General features: G+C 42.7%; 1 protein-coding gene across 1 annotated transcript in view; it reads right to left on the bottom strand.

Annotated features, from left to right (window-relative positions):
- Positions 1 to 1,226: 1,226 nt before the first annotated feature.
- LOC111957495 (leucine-rich repeat transmembrane neuronal protein 4-like) overlaps positions 1,227 to 24,525 on the bottom strand; it is a 35,183-nt gene continuing 11,884 nt past the window's right edge. The window contains exon 3 of the mRNA XM_023978329.2: positions 1,227 to 4,561. The gene's annotated coding sequence lies outside the window, so the exon portion shown is untranslated. The remainder of the gene's footprint in view (positions 4,562 to 24,525) is intronic.

Here is a 24,525-nt window from a genome sequence, read left to right on the forward strand (position 1 = left end):
TCCGTCCGTCCGTCCGTCCGTCCGTCCGTCCGTCCGTCCGTCCGTCCGTCCGTCCGTCCGTCCGTCGGTTTGTCTGCCTACCTGCCTGCCTGTATGTCCACCTGCCTGTCTATCTATCTCTCTGTCTGGAGGGAGGGAAATAAGGATAGAGAGAGAATGGAAGGGGGAGGAGGGAGAGTAGGGGATGGTGAGGGTGGGGTAGAGATGGGAGAGAGTGAGAGGGGTGAAGGTGGGAGAGGGAGAGGGGGGTCAACAGATAGAAAGAGGGGAGAGAGGAGGGAGAGAGAAAGATACGAGGTGGGAGAGAGAAGGGAGGGATGGAGAGAGAGACTGAGAGGGGGGATTAGAGAACAGAGAGAGACATGTCTATCTGCCTGCCTGTCTGTCTGTTTGTCTGTGTAAGTATTTCACCAATTTACCCATTGGAACTTTATCACCATCATTTCCAATTGACTTGAAATATATTGTCATAAGTGTCAATTAGTTGACTTTCATATTTTCCCGTTGACTGCAAATGTATTGACATAAGCGTCAACCCTGTGACACTTTTCTTTTCCCATTGAATGCAATGTATAGACATAAGCGTCAATATGTTGTTCAGATAAATAAAAAAGCAGGTTGAAAAATAAGCCAACCCACTCTTCTTGCTAATGCAGCAAACTTTGCACTTCTAAAAATGAGGTCCACAGTTAGAAAAGGGAGGAAATTGGAAACGATCAAGTCTCAGAAGGACAAAGACTGTTATTCTTGCCGAGAACAAAGACAAGCCAGGATGTTGGCAGCCTTGGAGAGAGTCTTTCAGTCGAATTTAAGACTGAGAGAATCAGATTCTTCTGTCTTGATGATAGCTGTTATGCATTGTCAATGAATATGTCCCTGGGATGGGAATAACTCAGAGGGTAAAGAATAATTGTGAAATAAATGCTTCTGGATCTATGTAGGCTACTGTGAGCATGCTAACGGTATGAGCTCAATCAGTGTATTTGATTGCTTTATAAAGTCAATAAATCATTTTCAATACACTGTGCTTTTCAGTCTTTGAGTTTGAATAGGATTTGGAAAGGTGCCTCATGTACACACTTCTTCACTATACAGGCAGAAATCTCACAATTTACAAAAGCAAACAATACTGTTTAAATATGTGATGATTACTCTAAGTATATATAGATTTTTTATTTTATTTCATCTTTATTTAACTAGGCAAGTCAGTTAAGAACAAATTCTGATTTACAATGACAGCCTAGGAACAGTGGGTTAACTGCCTTGTTCAGGGGCAGAACGACAGATTTTTACCTTGTCAGCTCAGGGATTCAATCTAGCAACCTTGCGGTTACTGACCCAACGCTCTAACCACTAGGCTACCTGCCGCCCTGGTGTTATGGTGTTACATCAGCTAATAATGACTTTACTTTGTTACAATCATCAATTTCTCAGATATGTGGTGCTTTGATGCAGAAAATGAAAAACAACAAAGTTCTCATTCAGCACCGTATTACAGGTGGTCTACATTATCGCAGAAAGCCACACTCCCAGACAAATGATAAGCAGTATAATTTCATGGTATGAAAAGAAAAACAACATTCCAGTAAACAAATGAAAAAGCAATTTTAATGTTCACAGTCATTTCTTCTTCAATGAGCATAAAAAACAATTGATCGGAAAATCAATTGAAATATCATTTTATCCTGTGATGACAGTTAAAGCTGATATTTTACATGGTTTAATCCATGGAAATCTGGATAACACCTTGTTCAAACAGCAAGCCAATATTGCAAGTAGCCCGACTTCACATGATGTCAGACACACTCTCATAGCCAGTCTACAGACCCAGATCAGGTCATGTTCAAGTTCCTCTGACCTTCAGATAAGGCTGCTCCTCTTCATAGGGAAATGACTGTGTTCATGAAAAAGCAGAGACACTTTATTTGACACCTATTCATACTACTGAACAAGTTCATTGGGAATTGTTATTTACATATGTGTCCTTGAAGTGGCGTATGAGTATGAACCACATCCAAAAGAGGCTGCTTGATGAATACTGTAACAGTCACAGTAGACTTGGGGGAAGAGGGGATACATCAAAGATGGTTACTGTAACAGTCACAGTAGACTTGGGGGAAGAGGGGATACATCAAAGATGGTTACTGTAACAGTCACAGCTAGACATGGGTTTAAAACGGATACATCAAAGATGGTTACTGTAACAGTCACAGTAGACTTGGGGGAAGAGGGATACATCAAAGATGGTTACTGTAACAGTCACAGTAGACATGGGGGAAAACGGGATACATCAAAGATGGTTACTGTAACAGTCACAGTAGACATGGGGGAAAACGGGATATATCAAAGATGGTTACGTAACAGTCACACAGTAGACTTGGGAAAACGGGATACATCAAAGATGGTTACTGTAACAGTCACAGTAACATGGGGGAAAACGGGATACATCAAAGATGGTTACTGTAACAGTCACAGTAGACATGGGGGAAAACGGGATACATCAAAGATGGTTACTGTAACAGTCACAGTAGACATGGGGAAAACGGGATACATCAAAGATGGTTACTGTAACAGTCACAGTAGACTTGGGGAAAACGATACATCAAAGATGGTTACTGTAACAGTCACAGTAGACATGCGAGAAGAGGGGATACATCAAAGATGGTTACTGGAACAGTCACAGTAGACATGGAGAAGAGGGGATACATCAAAGATGGTACTGTAACAGTCACAGTAGACATGGGGGAAAACGGGATACATCAAAGATGGTTACCGTAACAGTCACAGTAGACATGGGAGAAGAGGGGATACATCAAAGACGGTTACTGTTACAGTCACAGTAGACATGGGAGAAGAGGGAGATACATCAAAGATGGTTACTGTAACAGTCACAGTAGACATGGGAGAAAAGGGGATACATCAAAGATGGTTGATCTACTGTGCCACAGCTATGGAAGGTCTGGCTTGGAAAGTCTGACTCAAGCTGTTAAGCAGTACTGAGTCTCAGTCAAAACCATCCTGTACAAAGTTCTCCATCTCCACTCTGCACTCTTAGAAAAAAATAGTTCCAAAAGGGTTCTTCGGCTATCCCCATAGGAGAACCCTTTTTGGTTCCATGTAGAACCCTCTGTGGAAAGGGTTCCTCAAAGGGTTCTCCTATGGGGCCAGCCGAAGAACCCTTTTAGGTTCTAGATAGCACTTTTGTTTTCTAAGAGTGTGAGTGAGTTCACTGCTGATCTCTTGGTGAATGCCATGATCTGAGGTCACATTAAAAGGTTTCCCTTTCAGTAAGTACACATGATATGTGAGAGACAGAGAGGATCTTACAATCAGAATAAGGATTGGCATGTTTTAAAAACATAAATATAAAATACATTTTCATTAATCATGAAAATGCGATGGATGATCATGATGAATATAAACAATATCAACACAATACTGTACAAACAATGCATTTCTGACAAAATATGTCAGCTGTAGCCTACACTTGACATGAAAACAATGTTCCTATTACTCATCAATGTTCTACTTCTCACCTTGTACTAAATAAATAAGACAAAATTGCATTGTATTATAATGAACATAAAAATCACTAACATAATAAAAATCTCCATTAAAATACATACTTCTGGCAAAGAAATGTCAGCTGTACACTTGACATGAAAACAGTGTGCCCATTACTTACCAAGTTTTCTCTTCTCCTTGTGAATAATTTAATTTGAGTGGCTCACTTATTGAGATGAAATCTCTACGGGGACTTGAAAACGCATAAGATCTCTGACTGGCAGTGTTATTTGAAAAAGCAGCACAAAACCTTTCAGCTCTGTTAGTTTTTAATTTGTTCTGCTATTCCATTGCTCACCCTACTGTTTCCCCAGTTATATTTATTGCATTTTGTATTTAATTACTTACTTAACACAGGGAAGGTTCCAAAACTGTGAGCAACTGAGTCAATAAGTTCAATGAGAGTAATGAATCATGTAATTATTTCCATTTCTCCTCATGATGCTGGACACCATTTTAGTAGCAGAAGGAATGTGATAGTGTATTGGACTATTTTCAGTAATAGTGGATATCAAAGGGTAAAATATGCTCTGCTATCTTGTAACAGTGCTCTCTAATTTCCATTAATGAATATTTTCATTTTTCTTAGTGATGGTGTAAAATTAATTCTCTCTATGAATAACAGGTTCTTCAGTCAGAATGTTATTCCTCAGTACAGATTTGCAGCTGTTCTCCCTCACGATCTGCAGCAGTATACAGTACTGTAGCAACACCATGCTCAGTAGCCCAGATGGAGAGGGGAGTGCTTGTCTGGTCTCCCCGTCTGCACAGGTCACTGTTGGGGGGACTGGGGTTCCGTGCGCGTGAGTGAGGCGGTGGGCGCAGAGGGGAGACCAGCAGTATGACCTGTCCTGCAACCCGGTGGCCTCAGACAGCCCTGTGGCTGCAAGGGGGGCTCAAAGCCCATGTTGAGGTGCAGCGCCCCACGGGCCTGGCACTAGTCCACTATGGGCTGCTCATACCTGTACAACGTCAGGGCACTCAACTGCTGTGGTACCTGAGAGAACAAAGGAAAAGGATAGGGGGATGGAAAGAGAGAGTAAGATAGAGACGTTTAAAAAAAAATCCTCTCAACTTTTTATGTTAGGGTGCAAAGTGAAATAGGCTAGTGTACAGATAAATTGCATGCAAAAATCTCATAATGAGAACAGTCCCAAAATGTTAGGCCAGTTTAAAGTAGTATAAGGTCCCAATTCAAACAATCACAGATCAAGGGAAAACCACACTGCAGATTCACTGAAACAATGTTTACGGTGTATTTGAGGGACAGGTGTGGTTTTGCGTCAACATCCAATGAAACTGTCTGTGAGAGGAACAGCATGCAGGGTGTGTCAGTTTTAATGTAGTTAACACCGCCAACACAGTGTTTCCTTTATCTGTTAGTCATTGACCATTGAAATTAATATCAGATTTTCTGGTAAACCTAAAAAATCTGATTATTGCATGCAATAATTGTACTCTACTGCACAAAACACATGAATATCACTGAGCTCATTTGTGCAAGGTCATAACTGATTTATCTCAGTCTAAACACAAGATTGACAAATGTACTGTATGTACCACAGTGCAAAATACACTAACAGTAGCATGCAGGACCATCAATAGTAGTAGGGCACCCACTCAGCTAAACTGATCTGCAGTATACAGTGTGTAAGATGAAAGCCTTAAGCAAGAGTGCATAGATACTTGCTTTTACTCTTTTAAATGGAGTCTTGACTCCATTAAGCAGGGGGCTCTTGTTAAATTGCAAGCACTTTGCTGATTCAAAGCCTCTCTCACTTTTATATACTACAGTTCTGTGAATTATGTTTAATTAAATAAGATCAAAAGGTATAAATGTGGCATTAAATATTGAAACTAATATCACAATATTTAATTGATTCTGTTAGTAGTACCCACACACACACACACACACACACACACACACACAACGTGCTAATCATTTGAAGAGACTTTTGTAGCCTACACTGCTTTATATCTGAGATTTTTTTTACTTCTGAGCTGGTCAACCTCGCAATGGCCCCAAAAACTGAATGAATCACATTTGTATAGCATTGATTATCGCTTCCCCAGCTAAGCTCTCAAAACTATTTCTTTCCACATCTGGATGTTTATTGAATGTAAATAGAATATAAATAGAATATAATCTTGTTTGCAATAAGATTTCCTCTCTAAGTTGATGCACTATGGTGAGGGCTTGAGATCTCTGTTCCCAGAATTAGTTTATGTGGATTAAGCCATACCTTCTTCAACTAGAAGTAAAATACCTAATATATGAACATACACTTTACAGTGTTGTTGTGGAGACATTATTGATAATTTGATAACCGCCTGAATCAGTTTTCAAGCTTTTTCAGTCTTCAAGCTCCTGAACCTAGCTTAATCTTTGGGGAACTTAATATTCACAACCATGCCCAGAATGTTAATGTATTCAGTAGGGGGTCTGTATCTATGAAGGATTCACACAAATTGTCAGCAGAATGACTAGTTTTAGGAAAAAGTTTCCTAATTAGTGTAATGGGAAGAGCCAAATGTCTGTGTGAAAGCCTTTAAATTAGCTTATGGCCCTATAGTGTTGAGCAAATTGCCCCCTTTCTCTGTTAACAACAGCACAAGACAGGAAGGGGGCCATAGCTTAAAACAGCTCTTTAAAACAGGCCTGGTCTCCGGTAATTTTCAAATTGTGCAAATCCCAGTATGTGAAGTTGCCACGATTCTATTCTGGCAGGTCAGCAACTTGGATTTCCCAATAGGACTGTGAACTTTTTTGTGTTAATTAGACCTACATTTCAATGCATCTGGTCAATGTTCATGTTGCTTTGTGAGTATAGATACTGTACTCCACACTGTAACAGTTTAGAGGCAACTATCAGGAAAGAGCACCAAAGGGGKGGGGGGGGGGGGGGGGGGCAAGAGTCAACATACTTTGGCAACAAGGCCTTAAACTTCTTGCGATTAACCTAACTGATCAGAAATCCTAGATGTGTTCTGTGTCAAACTCTGTTTACAACCATAATGTGCTAGCACTATGCACTAATGCAGAAAAAAATGACAATGACATTTAGCTAAATGGGATTTAAGTTGTACCACTTGACTCTTGTCCTCAAAGACAAAAACACTGGGACCTCAGCTCTAGGATCTATTCGAGAAACAATCAAGACAACACTGACCAGACAGACTTTTTTATTTTACTTCGTAATGGATTGAGCGATTTGATGTTGTCTTATGAAAACATCCTCCATTGTGGTAGTCAGTTTGAGGATCTCCTTCCCTGAATCCCTTTCTGAAAATAGGATTAAATCCAGGTCTGAGTAATGAATATTTGAAAAATAAAAGGCTTTTTGGCTTGCCGGTGAGCGTGTCCGTCCAGGTTTAATCAGGTATATTGGGAAGGAGCTGGCTGTTATGGTGGGAGCTTTTAAAGGCGTGACTCATAGGGCTAGCATAGCTTGGGCAGCAGCCAACACTATGCATTAAAGGTTAAACAGCGCAGACAGAGGAGTTTGCTTTAGGCCTTCTTGACGTCTTCCCTCAACAGAACGTGGCTGAAGTCTTCTCTGATTCACATTATAACACAGCAAAACCATAAATAGCCCTAGATAGATGAACACCCTGGAAAACACTTCTCTCTATTAATATCTATTTCTAAGCCTGAGCCTCTCCTTTTCTTTATATCAATTTAAGACATTTCAATTCAAATAAAATTGTATTTTATTTGAGTGGGGTACCCCAAATTTGGCTCCTTACACTGACAATTTGGCTACTCTGGTCCCCTAGTACACTGACTAGTACATTCGTCAAGATATGTCCGATATGATCATAACAAACCATATCAAATAACTAAATCCAAGCACTGCAAGTTGCATACTGTAGGTAGGATATAGCAAGATTTGTTCACCAAGATTCAAACATCTTGCAGAAAAGCTAAAAGAGGAAAAGTTWAAAAAAAATTGAAGTTTAGGAGTTAATCATCATTATATAATATAGAATCCTAGTTCTGTAGCTCCATCAATGGACTTATACAAAAACCTGAAGAAGGCCCCTTGTCTGTCACTCTCTCCCTTAGTCCCTTTTTGGAAAGACGGACAAACGTAAGTAAGAAGACGAGTGCTGAGGATACCAAAGAGAACAGGCTATAAACACTTAGGTCAACGTGCACCGCAATTAAATCAATTTTCCAAGCTATTAGGTTTGGATTGCTTATCAAAGCATTCACTCAAGTTTTTCCCCCTTTGCACTGCTCTGAATTGGGGTCAGGCTGAAAAAGAATGATTTCCCATTAGGATACAGACAGCTGCAGTGTGCCAGCACGGCCCAGCGTCAATCTCAGACTGCCGTGGATAGCATGAGCCCACGTTGGCATATTAACAACATCCTCAGGCTGGGCCTTCTCCACGTCAGCTGGATAATTCACTCAGTGGTCTATGTGATCCAAACATAGAGCATGGACAGGCTGCTGTCATCATCTCTGGTCATTACATGGGCCCTGAATGGCATGCTAATGACCCAAGGGCCTGTGCTTCCATAGATTGACTGCATAATGAAGTGAAGGTAGTCTAATTAGAAAGATGATGATAAAGTTTGACTCAGCGTCGGACAGGGAAGACCACAGAAGTTGTAACTTCACTATCACAGGATATCATGGTTCAGCTAACAATTCAGATAATAGTTTGATAATAATCATTTAGGGCTGAATCCTATGAACAGAAAAAAAACAATTTGCACAAATGGCATGCATGCATTGACATCAATGCATGATTTATGTTCAAGTCTAAGACACACACAAGTAAGTAAGGATTTAGCCTTTAATGTTAATCAATTGAGTATTTCAAAACTACTAATAGACATTCTATTTTATGTAATATGCATAACTAAATACTGTAGTTGCTTTTGTCTGACATCTATCCAGTTGTTAAACTGCCTTGCCATAAAAAAATTTAAGAAAAGCCAAATCAGTACAGCAACTTTTCCATCGTAATACTGCAAGCTCTAAAGATTCAAAAAAATCCTATTTTTTTTACTTGAAATTCACTATGTAATTACATTTTTATTTGAGAAGTGTTTTATGTACATAATCCTTCAGATGTAGGGATTTATCTTCCCCTAACGCTGCTCATCCTATTTTCAGCTCATCAATGTTGGCAACGCATGCTCAGATGATCTGGAGCTGACCATCGATGCTACTCTGGTTCATTATGGGTACTTTCTGATGTCTGAAGCCAGACAAGTCACTGAGCATACTATGCATAAACACCCTCACAAAGACACACTCTCAATAAATCTGGTGTCTTTGTATCAAATAGTAATGAAAATAGTCTCAATCTTCAAAACACTGATAAATATTTCATTAAGCAGGTCATGGCAGCTATCATTGTTATAGTTTAAAAAATAATTCAAAAGGGTGTTCTGTGGGAATGAACTCTCTCTAATGCTGTCCATCCTATTTCCAGCTGACCAACGATGCTTATAGGACAGATGACTTTGCTTCATTGTGTGTGCTTTTCTGATGTCTGTCATCAATATGCATTGCATTCTGAAAGTATTCAGACCCCTTAACTTTTTCCACATTTTGATAAATTACAGCCATATTCTAAAATTGAAGTTTTTTTCCCCCTCATCAATTTACACACAATACCCCATAATGACAACGTGAAAACAAGTTTTTAGAAACGTTTGCTAATTTATAAAAAAATGTAAAACAGAAATACCTTATTTACATAAGTATTCAGACCCTTTGCTGTGAAACTCTAAATTTAGGTGCATCCTGTTTCCATTGATCATCCTTTCTACAACTTCATTGGAGTCCACCTGTGGTAAATTCATTTGATTGGACATGATTTGGAAAGGCACACACCTATCTATAAGGTCCCACAGTTGACAGTGCATGTCAGAGCAAAAAACAAGCCATGAGGTCGAAGGAATTGTCTGTAGAGCTCTGAGACAGCATTGAAAGTCCCCAAGAACACAGTGGCCCCCATCATTCTTAAATTGAAGAAGTTTGTAACCATCAAGACTCTTCCTAGTGCTGGTAGCCAGGCCAAACTGAGAAATCGGGGGAGAAGGGCCTTGGTCAGGGAGGTGACCAAGAACCCAATCGTCACTCTGACAGAGCTCCAGAGTGCCTCTGTGAAGATGGGAGAACCTTCCAGAAGGACAACTATCTCTGCAGCACTCCACCAATCAGGCCTTTATGGTAGAGTGTCCAGACGGAAACCACTCCTCAGTAAAAGACACATGACAGCCCACTTGGAGTTTGACAAAAGGCACCTAAAGACTCTCAGACCATGAGAAACAAGATTCTCTGGTCTGATGAAAACAAGATTGAACTCTTTGGCCTGAATGCCAATCGTCCCGTCTGGAGGAAACCTGGCACTATCCCTATGGTGAAGCATGGTGGTGGCAGCATCATGCTGTGGGGATGTTTTTCAGTGGTAGGGACTGGGAGACTAGTCAGGATCAAGGGAAAGATGAACGGAGAGATCCTTGATAAAAACCTGCTCCAGAGTGCTTAGGACCTCAGACTGGGGCAAAGGTTCACCTTCCAAAAGGACAACCACCCTAAGAACACAGCCAAGACAACGCCAGAGTGGCTTCGGGACAAGTCTCTCAATGTCCATGAGTGGCCCAGCCAGAGCCCGGACTTGAAGCCAACCGAACATAGCTGTGCAGCGACGCACCCCATCCCACATGACAGAGCTTGAGAGGATCTGCAGCGAAGAATGGGAAAAACTCGCAAATACATGTGTGTTAAGCTTGTAGCGTCATACCCAAGAAGTCTCGAGACCGTACATGTAATCGCTACCAAATGTGCTACAACATAGTACTGAGAAAAGGGTCTGAATACTTATGTAAATGTAATATTTCAGAACAAACATGACGCACCATGTGGACAATGATAACAGCAAAACATATACTCAGTACTGGAAAGTGAATGCCCATAGAAGGGTTCATACACATTTACCAGCCATTTGCAATTCCAACAAGCTATGACAAAATTAATTATATTTCCCCTCTAATTATTTTTCATGTCCAAACATAGGGCAGAGAGACCTGCATGCTGTGCTTGCCCTACCCTCTCACTGTCTGAAATTGAGCACTAACAGAGTGTGAGAAATCACAGTGTGCCATTCAGAAATTATGCAAGAACATGCTGTTAATCTATTCTCGGCTTATTGCTGTAACAGCGTGAGCCAACCATTCCTGAGTTAAGTGTTAATATGATATTACAAAATGTTGAACGACATAAGTAAAATCCTTTGACATGAATATTAATGTTATTAATATTATTAATATCCTGAATAGCGGGTGAAATTTCAGTTCATCATACCAAAATAACATACAATATAATGATACAAATCATGTAAGACAGATAATCTGTTTTACATGATTTGATACAGACCTCATTTCAAATACTATTTCAGGTATTTCAATTATTTTTCAATATATTTCAAAACAAGTATTCAGATAACCTTTATTTTTTTTAAACAAGTAGTTGAATATTGGAATGTACTTGGAAATCAACTTGACTCAAATACACTCCCATCCATTTAACCCAGGTATCTGAAAATAGTATTTGAAACAAATATTTGAAAGTAAATAAATATTTTCAAATACAATTTGGTTGACTATTTGGTTTTTACAAATAACCATTCAACTGCTCAAATAAAGGTACTTGTTTTGGGCTGTGCATATAAAAAAATATTTTAAAAATCCAGAGAAACTAATATTACAATAGTACAGTACATGGTTTGGGAATAGCTTTGTTTTCCATTCTCCAGAAATTGTACTCCTTCTCCCTCTCTCACTAAGAAAGAGAGTAGGTTTCAATACTTTCGGAGGAAACAAGGGGTGAAGGTCTGTAGTGTATGCATGGAGAAAAACCAGCTGAATGCACATTAGTGTGCCAGGAACAGACCATTTCATTTCCTAATGTATTTCTATGGTTTATCAGGCCAAGAGTCTCTGGATGGGATATCAAGCTAATGTTGCAAATCAGAGATACTTTAGTAAGTGCAAAATGATAAGTAAATAACCTGTAGAAACATTAACTTCTAAGGAATAACATTAATGCAATCCCCTCTGTTCTGGCTGAAAGAGCACTGGTTGTGGTTGACTATGATCTCTATTTGTTCAAAGAAATGAGGGAATATCTCTCCTATGATAGAAGCTTCTCTAATACGGTATACAGATATAACCTGGATCTGCAGCTCGTCAGATGCACTGTCAAGAATCATCCTTTGGATAAACCTTAGAAAGGCTCTATGGTTGGTCAGTAGGCAAGGTCATGAACTTGTCTGTGTCTAAACATGGGTCAGAATATCTTGGGGAAATCCACATGAACATCACTGTCCTCTGAGACAAGAAAGGCTGTTGATTGAAAAGAGAGAAAGGTGAAAAGATAAGATTAACTATAAGCCATTGAGAGCTAGAAATTATTTTGAAAACAGTGGTGCCCACACATGCCTTCTTTAGAAAATAATCCCTTTCAGCTGCAGAGGATAAGGAATGACTCTCTGGGTGAGTCACCAGCACTAAACATATAGCTACACTACCAGTGCTCTCACAGTGTGACAGGCACAGGCTCATCACATATTATTTACAGAGCAAAGGGGTAAGAAAGCTAAACTCCAATGCTCTGATTAATCTAGCATAAGGCATGCACACACAAAAAATGGAATGAACAGTTTAAAGAGATTCTCCGGTACTCTTGTATACTTTTTAGCCAGTAGATCTGAAAGTAGCACTCACGAGCCAAAAGTGGTCCCCAACAATTGCGTACTACGTCACATATGTGCAGACATGTGCACCGTGTCATTGCTTTCTCTCTCGCTTTGCTGTGTGTGCATCTTGCTAGCTGTCACTCAAATGGCGAGGGGCTGAAGCTCATTGGCTAGAACTCGAAGCACAGCTTTGTGAAAAACAGTTGCTTTCAAACTAGGGATTTCGTGGCTAATTGAGGTAGAACAGTAATTGTGCTCATAGATTATGCATATATGAAGTACACATTGACACATCCAGCCCAAAGCGGGAGGCTTAAAAAAAAAATTGTAGTCGCCAAAGTTCTCGGGGTCTTTAAGGCATGCACACAGAAAACTTCCACTACCAACTAACCAACTACCATAGATACTGAGTGGAACGGACTCAGTGATATACAAAGTGATATTTGTAGGTGTAGGATCTTAATTTTACCAGTTTCACACAGCAGGAAAATAATCCTGCAACTTCAAGAAATGTGAATTATTGTGTGCATTATAATTAACGGACATTTTTGTAGAGGTTGATACATTTTTAGTTAAGGCAAATCAAGTCTGAAATGTTAAAGTGGAAATTACAAATTTCAAAATAAAATTTCCTGCAACAACAGGGTAATCAAATTAGAATCCTACATCTGCAAAGTATTTATAATCACTGCAAACTTGTTTAACAGATCAAATAAAACTAGCTTTTTCAAAAGGGCACAAACACATTGCTTTTTCAATTTCGGTGGATTCAATTCTGCTCAAGGTACAATGACTCTGGTCAATAACTTTCTCGTAGAGTACATTCTCTAGCCATCCTACCTCTATGTTGAGAGAATAGAAAAAATAAAATCATTTGTTGCTGCATTTTTGTTTTTTATTTCCACCTGCCTTGCAGTAGAGATACATTTAGAAGAACGGCTGGTTTGAGCCATTTCCATGGATCAGTGAATATTCTGTAATCTAAAAGTGGCAATATCATTAGATGCTGAAAAAGCATTTGATAGGATGCAATGGGCATATTTCATTGCTCTCTTAAAAGAGTTTGGCTTTGGTCTGGTATTTATTTCCTACATTGAGCTATTGTATGAATTTCCCAAAGCAGTTACAGTGCCTTCAGAAAGTATCCATACCCTTTGATTTAATCCACATTTTGTTGTGTTAAAACCTGAATTTAAAATGGATTAAAATGGATTTGTATACATACAATACCCCATAATGACCAAGTGTAAACATGTTTTTAGAAATTTTAGCAAATGTATTTAAAATTAAATGCAGAAATATTGAATTTACATAAGTAATCACACCCCTGAGTCAATACATGTTAGAATTACCTTTGACAGTGATTGCAGCTGTGAGTTTTTCTGGTTAAGTCTCTAAGAGTTTTGCACACTATTTGTTTTTTAAATTCTTCAGGCTCTGTTAAGTTGGTTGTTGATCATTGCTAGACAGACATTTTCAAGTCTTGACATAGATTTTCAAGCCAATTTAAGTCAAGACTGTAAATAGGCCACTCAGGAACATTCAATGTTATCTTGGTAAGAAACTTCAGTCTATATTTGGCCTTGTGTTTCTGGTTATTTTCCTGCTGAAAGGTGAATTTGTCTCCCACTGTCTGTTGGAAAGCAGACTGAACCAGGTGTTCCTCTAGGATTTTGCCTGTGCTTAGCCCTATTCCATTTATTTGTATCCCCAAAAATTCCCTAGCCCTTGCCAATGAGAACCATACCCATAACATAAGGCAGCCACCACCATGCTTGAAAATATGAAGAGTGGTACTCAGTGACGTGTTGGGTTGGATTTGCCCCAAACACTTTGTATTAAAGACATAAAGTTAATTTCTTTGCCACAGTTTTTGCAGTTTTACTTTAGTGCCTTATTGCAAACAGAATGCATGTTTTGGAATATTTATATTCCTTCTTTTCACTCAGTCAATTAGGTTAGTATTGTGTAGTAACTACAATGTTGTTGATCCAGCCTCAGTTTTCTCCTATCAAAGCCATTAAAACTCTGTAACTGTTTTAAAGTCACCATTGGCCTCATGGTGAAATCCCTGAGCGGTTTCCTTCCTCTCTGGCAACTGAGTTAGGAAGGACGCCTGCATCTTTGTAGTAACTGGGTGCATTGATACACCATCCAAACTGTAATTAATAACTTCACCATGATCAAAGGGATATACATTGTCTGCTTTATTTTATTTTTACCGACCTACCAATAGGTGCCCTTCTTTACTAAGCATTGGAAAACCTCTCTGGTCTTTGTTGTTGAATCTGTGTTTGAAATTCACTCCTCGACTGAGGGACCTTACAGATACTGTAATTGTATGTGTGGGGTACAGAGATGAGGCAGTCATTCAAAGATCATGTTAAACACTATTATTGTCCATGCAACTTATATGACTTGTTAAGCACATTTTTACTCGTGAACTTATTTAGGCTTGCTTTTACAAAGGGGTTGAATACTTAAAGACTCAAAACATTTCAGCTTTTCATTTTTATTTAATTGGCAAAAACATAATTCCACTTTGACATTGTGGGGTATTATGTGTAGGCCAGGGACACAAAATCTCAATGAAATCAATTTTAAATGCAGGCTGTAACACAACAAAATGTGGAAAAAGTTAAGGGGTGTTAATACTTTTTGAAGGCATGGTATAAGAACAAATGGACAAATCTCTGATCCATTGAAGTTATCAACAGGGACAAGACAGGGATGCCCTCTGTCCAGTTATTTATTTTCTCTAGCCAAAGAACCTGTAGCATAAATAATTAGAACTCGTGGCTCAATTCGGGGAATAGAAATTGGTGGAGAACAACATGTGATATCATTGTATGCACATTACAAGTGGCTATGCTAAACATAAAAGTGATCCTTTGAAACAGGTCCTATACACTAAATGTACCAACTGAGCCACACAGGTCCCGTGTGGCTCAGTTGGTAGAGCATGGCACTTGCAACGCCAGGGTTGTGGGTTCATTCCCCACGGGGGGACCAGGATGAATATGTATGAACTTTCCAATTTGTAAGTCGCTCTGGATAAGAGCGTCAGCTAAATGACTTAAATGTAAATGTAAAGTTATTTGGCAATTTAAGCTGTGAATGATGCAAACCTTATGTCACGACTTCCGCCGAAGTCGGTCCCTCTCCTTGTTCGGGCGGAGTTCGGCGGTCGACGCCACCGCCGATCCAATTTTCATTTTCCATTTGTTTTGTCTTTGTCTTACACACCTGGTTTCACTCACCCAATTACCTGTTTATTATTTAACCCTCTGTTCCCCATGTTTGTTTGTGTGTGATTGTTCTTTGTAGATCGGTCCATTATTGTGGGCTCGTATATTTGCCTTGTATTTTTAGTAAAGTACGTTGATTACTAATTTATGCTGTCCTGCGCCTGACTCTCTACACCAGCTACACACAGGACCCCATTACAGAATCACTCACCAACCCAATGGAGTCAGCAGGAGCAGACGCCCTCCCTGTGGCAGTAGAGGAGCGCGTCCAGCAGCATGCAACCATGCCAGGGGTTCCTACTACAGCTGGAGCTCTACCTGGCTCCTTCGGGACGTGAGAGTGTGTCCTCCCTCGTCTGCTGCCTCTCAGGCAAAGCCCTGGAGTGGGCCAACGCCGTATGGAGTGAGGGATACGCGGCGTTGGACCATTACACAGAGTTCACCCGCCACTTTCGGGCAGTTTTTCGACCACCCGCCTGAGGGTCGAGCGGCGGGTGATGTCTCCGAATCCCTGGGCAGGGATACATTCGGCCCTCCACTTCACCTGCCTCCACGAGTTTATTTTTTGTGAAGAAGAAGGATGGGGGTCTGCGCCCGTGTATTGACTATCGAGGGATCAATCAGACCACAGTGAGGTATAGCTACCCGCTGCCTCTCATCGCCAGTGCGATCGGGTCAATGCACGGGGTGCGCTTCTTCACAAAATTGGATCTCAGGAGCGCTTACAACCTGGTGGGTATCCGGGAGGGGTATGGAGCCCACAATAAACGGGAGGGGTATACGAGCCCACAATAACGGACCGATCTACAAATAACAATCACACACAAACAAACATGGGGAACAGAGGGTTAAATAATAAACAGGTAATTGGGTGAGTGAAACCAGGTGTGTAAGACTAAGACAAAACAAATGGAAAATGAAAAGTGGATCGGCGGTGGCTAGAAGGCCGGTGACGTCGACCGCCGAACTCCGCCCGAACAAGGAGAGGGACCGACTTCGGCGGAAGTCGTGACATAAGGTTTGCATCATTCACAGCTTAAGTTGTCAAATAACTCTACATATCCGGGAGGGGGACGAGTGGAAGACGGCATTTAGTACCACCTCAGGGCACTATGAGTACCTCGTCATGCCGTACGGGTTGATGAATGCTCTATCAGTCTTCCAGGCCTTTGTTGACGAGATTTTCCGGGACCTGCACGGGCATGGTGTAGTGGTGTATATCGACGACATTCTGATATACTCCGCTACATGCGCCGAGCATGTGTCCCTGGTGTGCAGGGTGCTTGGTCGACTGTTAAGGGCATGACCTGTACGCCAAGGCTGAGAAATGTCTGTTCTTCCAACAGTCCGTCTCCTTCCTAGGGTACCGCATTTCCACTTCAGGGGTGGAGATGGAGAGTGACCGCATTTCAGCCGTGCGTAATTGGACGACTCCCACTACGGTAAAGGAAGTGCAGCGGTTTCTAGGGTTTGCCAACTTCTAGGGTTTGCCAACTAACACTCGCCCTGAAGTGCGTGTCACCAGTCCGGTCCCACCTGTACCGGCTCCACGCACTCAGCCTCCAGTGCGTATTCACAGTCCAGAGCTTCCGGAGACGGTTCACAGTCCAGAGCTTCCGGCGACGGTCCCCAGTCCAGAGCTTCCGGCGACGGTCCCCAGTCCAGAGCTTCCGGCGACGGTCCCCAGTCCAGAGCTTCCGGCGACGGTCCCCAGTTCGGAACCTCCTGCGACGATCCACAGTCCAGAACCTCCTGCGACGGTCCACGGTCCGGAAACTCCAGCGACGGTCCACGTCCGGAACCTCCAGCGACGGTCAACGGTCCGGAACCTCCAGCGAGTGTCAACGGTCAGGAGCTTCCAGGCAAGGCGTTCAGTCCAGCTCCAGGGCAGGAGCCTTCGTCTGCGCCGGTGGCTAGTCCAGGCACGGTGTCCAGTCCAGCTCCAAGACCGGAGCCTTCCTCTGCGCCGGTGCCCAGTCCAGGCACGGCGTCCAGTCCAGCTCCATGGCCGGAGCCTTCCCCTGCGCCGATGCCCAGTCCAAGCACGGCGTCCAGTTCCGCTCCATGGCAGGAGCCCTCCTCTGTGCCAGTGCCCAGTCCAGGCACGGCGTCCAGTCCCGCTCCCTGGCAGGAGCCTCCCTCTGCGCCGGTGCCCAGTCCAGGCACGGCGTCCAGTCCCGCTCCAAGGCCGGAGCCTTTCTCTGCACCGGTGCCCAGTCCAGGCACGACGTCCAACCCAGCTCCATGGCCGGAGCCCTCCTTTGCGCCGATGCCCAGTCCAGGCACGGCGTTCAGCCCGGCGCGATGGACGGATCCGGGGTCTGGGCGGGGCTACGAGTCCTTGTTTCTCTATGGTGTAGTAGGTCAGGGCGTAACTAGGGGGTATTCTAGTTTATAATTTCTATGTTGTATTCTAGTTTATATTTTCTATGTTGGTGTTTTTGTATGATTCCCAATTAGAGGCAGCTGGTAATCGTTGTCTCTAATTGGGGATCATATTTAAGTAGCTATTTTTCCCACCTGTGTTTGTGGGATATTGTTTTGTGTTTGTGCATGTGCACCACGTAGTCACGTTTAGTTGTTCGTTTATTTGATATACTGTTTTTTCTTTAAGTTTCACTTTGCAATAAATATGTGGAACTCAACATCCGCTGCGCCTTGGTCCCGTTCATACGACAACCGTGACATGTAAGCTACATAACTGTAAAGAACGAAGAATACAATATTTTATTTCAATAGATATTTGGGAGAAAAGTTTGTGTGTTGAAGAAATCCCTCTTTCATCTTGTTGTGATGCCATTGTCAGCTCCTCCACACTACCAGACCTTTCACTACGCTTCAGTTTCCATGGTGATAACAGTACAGGACTACATACATCTTACTCTGAGGCTGTAGAAAATTGTATGTGTGACAGGGGATGAGGGTTAGATGGGCTTCTAACATTCTCTTAAATTATCGTCAGGTTCTGAACACAGATGAACTGAGCTTCACCTAAAAGATTCAGAAAGGATGATAGTTATTTTAGAGAAAACTGCCATAAATTGCTATGTAAAACATGCTACTGGTTCACATTGTAGGGTTTCATTCATTCTGTCATCTCTTTCTCTGTTATTTCATATAGAATACATTTTGCAGCAGAGACCACGTGTGAAAATGAATCACTCAGTCAGATCAGATTTGGTTGATCCTGAGGCAACTTATTTGTGCTTGTTTCTTGGAGCAAGAGCAGGAGGCCAAACAACTGTGTAAGTGCTATGAGACAGGCCCTGGACTTGAGCACACTCTTTCAATATTGATGTGGCTGAAAATGTGAGCAGACAGGAGATGAGGCAGCCAGCTGTTGGCCTGATAAAATGTTACCATAGAAGAATGGTCTGACACTGATATAAGGAGGCTCCCACTGACAACAGGCTACATCAGCAGTGACGGCTGTTGAAATGAGTTACCAGCCAGGTTACTGTGGAAGCTCACTTTAAGCAGTATAAGGACAACACCCAGATAACTTGCTACAAACCAGTAATAACACTGTTCTCAGAAACAGAACAAGGTTTTGACGTTTTTGTCTGTTTGAAGAACTGTGGTTTCAGTGTTGCTTCAAACATCTGACAAATCAGTATTCTGGCACGAATACTACGCTAGATGAAGGCACAGCCAGCAGGTTGCCAACAGGTAGATAGATCATCACACAGCTCAGTGTTGGTGTACTGCTGATCTCTCATATAACTGAATCTATCCCCACAGGCCTGCCATTATACAAATCTAATGTGAAGATGTGGGCCTTTCCCCTCAGCCTGGTCTCATAGACATAACATAGTAAAAGTAAAAGCCACCAGTAAATCAGATGACAAAGGGAGGAGAGTAATAGAGAAGAGAAGGGAACAGATAGGGCTTTATAGCTAGAACCTGGCAATCATCTTCAAAAAGATCCCTTTGAACATGCTGATTCAGGACCTGTGTATTATGGTGTGTCAGTACTTGTGAGGCTCAGGCTGCTGACTGGCGTTTGGATGAAACACTGCTCTACAGCTGTTCTTTCAGCCATGCAGGATTGGGGGCACTAAATGTAATTGATTACAAGGTTGAATGGATCCATTTTGCCACAGTTTGATTATCCAACAGGGCTTTCAGAAATAAATAACACAAGCAGATTAGGGATTGACCATTAATCTCCTCTCCTCAAATCAACATTTTCTCTATCACACCCACACACACAGAAGCCCCCATCATTATCCGAGCCTATATAGACAAAGAAATATCCCAACATTATACTGACATTTCAAAAAGGTTAGGAATACCTATCCCTGGCTGGCATAGTTAATGGTTGTTAGTGTTGTGTACATACTCTAGCGAGGCAGAAAGGATTTGAATGGGTCTATTGAAGAGAACACTACAATTGAACATGTGATAAGGACTGAAGATCCATTTCATCATAGCTAAGCGACCCCCCCCCCCCCCAAGCGAATCCCCCACCCACACACACACATTAGTATTCTGATGCAGCCACCCCAAGCAGTAGCCGGTGCCAGACACTTAATTTGTCATTTATTGCTGCATGACAAATGAAGTAATTGAACTTCTTGCCCACGGAACATCTCTGCCAGCCTGGTGAACTTTTTTCATTGTGGCTGAGACAGTGATGAGACGACCTCTGTGAAAAATCAGACCCCCGTTGAGGACAAATTTACAATGTCATCAAAATAACCAAGCCAATGTAATACAAGTAAATTCAAGCGAATGAAATTGAGCAAAAACAACTAAAAGATTCCTAAACAACACATTGCTGGTTTGTATTCATTGCAGTCTTGTTTGAGAGCAACAGTGACATGGGGGTCCAAGTATCAAATATCAGTGCAAGTGCACATTTTGAAGTGCAAGTACAAAAACGAGCAAAAACAAATTTAGCATCAGGACTCCTTTCTGCTCTGGAAACACAATCCAATGTAAAAAGCACAATGTTTGCTCAGCTTTCAGCCTATTTAACACCCTGCTTGTCTCACACATAGTATTTATGAGCCACGGTGTAAGTCATGAACTTACCATCTCCCCAGAGCCAGCTACCAGCCCCCGTTTGTAGATCTGCACTCTGGTCCTGTCTGCTGATTCACAAGGAGAGCGAGAGCAAGAGAGGGAGGAAGGTTAAAGAGAGAGAGTGAGAAAGAGAGAGAGAGCGAGAGAGAGCGCGAGAGAGAGAGAGAGAGAGAGAGAGAGAGAGAGAGAGAGAGAGAGAGAGAGAGAGAGAGAGAGAGAGAGAGAGAGAGAGAGAGAGAAGAGAGAGAGAGAGAGAAGAGAGAGAATGAGAGAGAGAGAGAGAGGGAGGGAGCTATAACTCAGTCTCTCCTGAGGAAGTTACAGTCGTACCCAGGCAGGTTGTCAATTTTAAGGCTAGTCTCAACTCAGTCAGCTGGTTTCATTAGGTGCCAGTGTATAGGCCAGCCATTAAATCTTGACACTACCTCCAATATTTAGCACCCAATCTTTCCTCCATACTATGTACTGTAGGCTTCAGATTTAGTAGCTCAGAATTCTGTATTGGGTATATAATGGGTGCTAGCTGATGTGTATTCAGTAATGCATACTCATAATTATGTAATAACAGAACAGGCCTACAACATTCTGTGAGAACTTGCGCTTTATCAACTTAAGTTTGAGATGGTTTAATTCAACTGTAGACAACCTCACCTCTCCCACTTCAGTTTGTTTTGATCAAAAGAACTGAGAATGAGGTTGCCATGAGCACCTGTCTGAGTGTGATGAAATCAATTGAACCTACGAGGGCAGCATACCCAAAAAGTCAAAAGTCCCTCCATGAATCAGCCTCATGGTATCTGACAGCATTTTGAGTGACATCTTGTGTCTTGCTTCTCCCAAAGCAATTCTGTATAAGCTTCAAGGCTACACCCTGTCTCATGAGCCATTACCCAACCTCTCGCCGTGGGCACTGCTAATTTGGCATGTCCAGACAACCTTGACATCAATCACTGGAGAACGACCAATTAGCCTTTTAGCCTTGGCTCTCACAGGGCCCCATTACGTCTCTGTGGTGGCACACTCTGCCAATCTGCAACAATACATTTCAATCAAATAGTTTCTACGAATATCAAAACAATTTATGTTCAAGAATTGGCCTTCAACTGTGAATGAAACCAGACTCAATGTCAAGATGACTCAATAAAGACGTTGGCATAGGCAGAGCCTTGATTCCATTGACAACCATATATATATAAATATTTATATACAGTATATATATATATATATATATATATATATATATTTATATACAGTATATATATATATATATATATATATATAAAATGTGTCAAATTCAGTTCAATCTCTAAGCAATTTCATTTAGTTATGAAAGAGCCTTTGTTTGTTCTATTTCACACACGCGCTAATGCACGCATGCAAGCACACATACACAAACCAGCTTGTCTCTCGCTCATCTCATTCTTGATCATTAGTACACAGATGGTCGCACTGTATTTCATTATGTCTGTTTATTTGGGTGCAAATGTATTTATTTTAACAACTTAACTTCTTCCTTAACTCTCATGTTAACTCTCACTGGATAGTCTACCAGTCTCTTGCTAAGCATGCCCTCCATACTTCCTGGATGCTGGCCTTCAATCCCCCAGAAAGAGATAGGGATTGACTGAGATCCAGAAGAATTGCCAGAAACAGGGCAGTTCAATAATGTCCAACATGCATAGGGAGAGAGATCGATACAAAATTCTGATCTCCAATTGATTAAATGCATCTGTTCTCTGCTCCAAGGATAATCTCACCCACTGATTTATTTGTGCGGAGAATGTTTTACAGAAGATGCAATATTGATCTCTCTCCCTTTCCTCCCTATCCACCTCCATCCACTCTCACAGTGGCTGGAGGACAGGCAGTCCAGTTCTGATCTTTCATTCACTAATAGGTCTTCTGACCAATCAGCTCTGAAAAATATCTGATGTGAAAAGATCAGATGTGGCTGGTCAAAAGACCAATTAGTGGAAAAACGATCAGAATTGGTCAGCCCTTGTGTCATTACAAAATGTAATGTCACAACAAAACTAAATGGAGCACATGACAACGACATGGATGGAGCGCAGAAGAGCAATAAAGTCACATGAGGTCCCTGAGCGCCACAAAAAGCTGAAGATGTCTGTCACGTTCCTGACCTGTTTTCTGTTAGTTTGTGTATGTGTTAGCTGGTCAGGACGTGAGTTTGGGTGGGCAGTCTATGTTTTCTGTTTCTATGTTGGTTTAAAGGGTGACCTGATATGGCTCTCAATTAGAGGCAGGTGGTTTTCATTTCCTCTGATTGAGAGCCATATTAAGGTAGGTGTTTTCACACTGTTTGTTTGTGGGTGGTTGTCTCCTGTGTCTTTCGTGTCTGTGTATGTGCACCACACGGGACTGTTTTGGCTGTTCATTCGTTTGATGTAGTCTGTTCCTGTCCGTGAGTTCTGTGTGTAGTTATGTAAGTTCCATGTTCAGGTTTCGTCTACGTCGTTTTCTTATTTTGTAATTTTCCAAGTGTTTTCGTGTTCGTGTTCATCTTTCAATAAATTACATTATGTCATCATACCTCGCTGCGTATTGGTCCTCCGATCCTTCTCTCCTCTCCTCGTCTGAGGAGGAGGAAGATCTAGAACGCCGTTACATAACCACCCACCAACCTAGGACCAAGCGGCGGGGAGAGCTCAACAGAGCAACCAGGACTCGTGGACTTGGGAGCAGATATTGAATGGAGAGGACCCTGGCTAAGGCAGGAGAGAATCGTCGATCTCAGGAGGAGAGGGAGCAGCTAAAGCCCAGGAGCGGTGGTTTAAGAGGCGCAAGGAGACGTGCTGGAAGCCTGAAAAGCCTGTGAGTACTACCCAAAAATTTCTTGGGGGGGGGCTAAGAGGTAGTGGGCCAAGGCAGGTAGGAACCTGCGCCCACTTCCCAGGCTAACCTGGAGAGCGGGAGTACGGGCGGACACCGTGTTACGCAGTAGAGCGCACGGTGTCTCCTGTACGTGGCTAGCCGTGCGGGTTATTCCACCTCCCGCACTGGTAGGGCTAGATTGGGCATTGAGCCAGGTGCCATGAAGCCGGCTCAACGCGTCTGGTCTCCAGTGCGTCTCCTCGGGCCGGTATTCATGGCACCAGCCTTACGCATGGTGTCCCGGTTCGCCCTACATAGCCCGGTGCGGGTTATTCCACCTCCCCGCACTGGTCGGGCGACGGGAGTATTCAACAGTAGGGTTGGGCAGGCTTCAATGCTCAAGAGAGCCGGTACGCCTGCACGGTCGGTATTTCCGGCGCTACCCTCCCCGCCCCAGCCAGTACCACCAGTGGCTACACCACGCACCAGGCTTCCAGTGCGTCTTCAGAGCCCTGTTCCTTCCCCACGCACTCTTCCTATGGTGCGTGTCTCCAGCCATGCCTCCAGTTCCGGCCCACGCACTAAGCCACCTGTGCGTCTCCAGAGTCCTGTACACACTGTTCCTTCTCCCGCACTTCGCCCTGAGGTGCGTGCCCTTAGCCCGGTACCACCAGTGCCGGTACCACGCCCGGCCTATAGTGCGCTTCGAGAGGTCAGTGTGCCCTAGTCCCTGCTCCCGCACTAGGCTTGAAGTGCGTGTCTCCAGTCCGTGCCTCCAGTTCCGCACCAACGTACCAGGCCTACATGCGTCTCAGCGGCCAGAGTCTGCCGTCTGCCCAACGGCGCCTTGAACTGTCCGTCTGCCAAGCGCCGCATGAACTGCCCGTCTGTATGAGCCTTCAAAGCCGGCCGTCTGCCACTGAGCCTGCAAAAGCCTGCCCGTCTGCCATGAGCCTACAGAGCCTTCGCCAGACAGGAGCCGCTAGAGCCTTCCGCCAGACAGAGCCGCTAGAGCCTTCCGCCAAGACAGGAGCAGCCAAAGCCTTCCGCCAGACAGGATCAGCCAGAGCCATCCGTCTCCGCAGCGCCATCTGAGCCATCGTCTCCGCAAGCGCCATCTGAAGCCATCCGTC

Source organism: Salvelinus sp. IW2-2015, linkage group LG33 (genome assembly GCF_002910315.2).
Source record: "Salvelinus sp. IW2-2015 linkage group LG33, ASM291031v2, whole genome shotgun sequence".
NCBI classification, from domain to species: Eukaryota; Metazoa; Chordata; class Actinopteri; order Salmoniformes; family Salmonidae; genus Salvelinus; species Salvelinus sp. IW2-2015.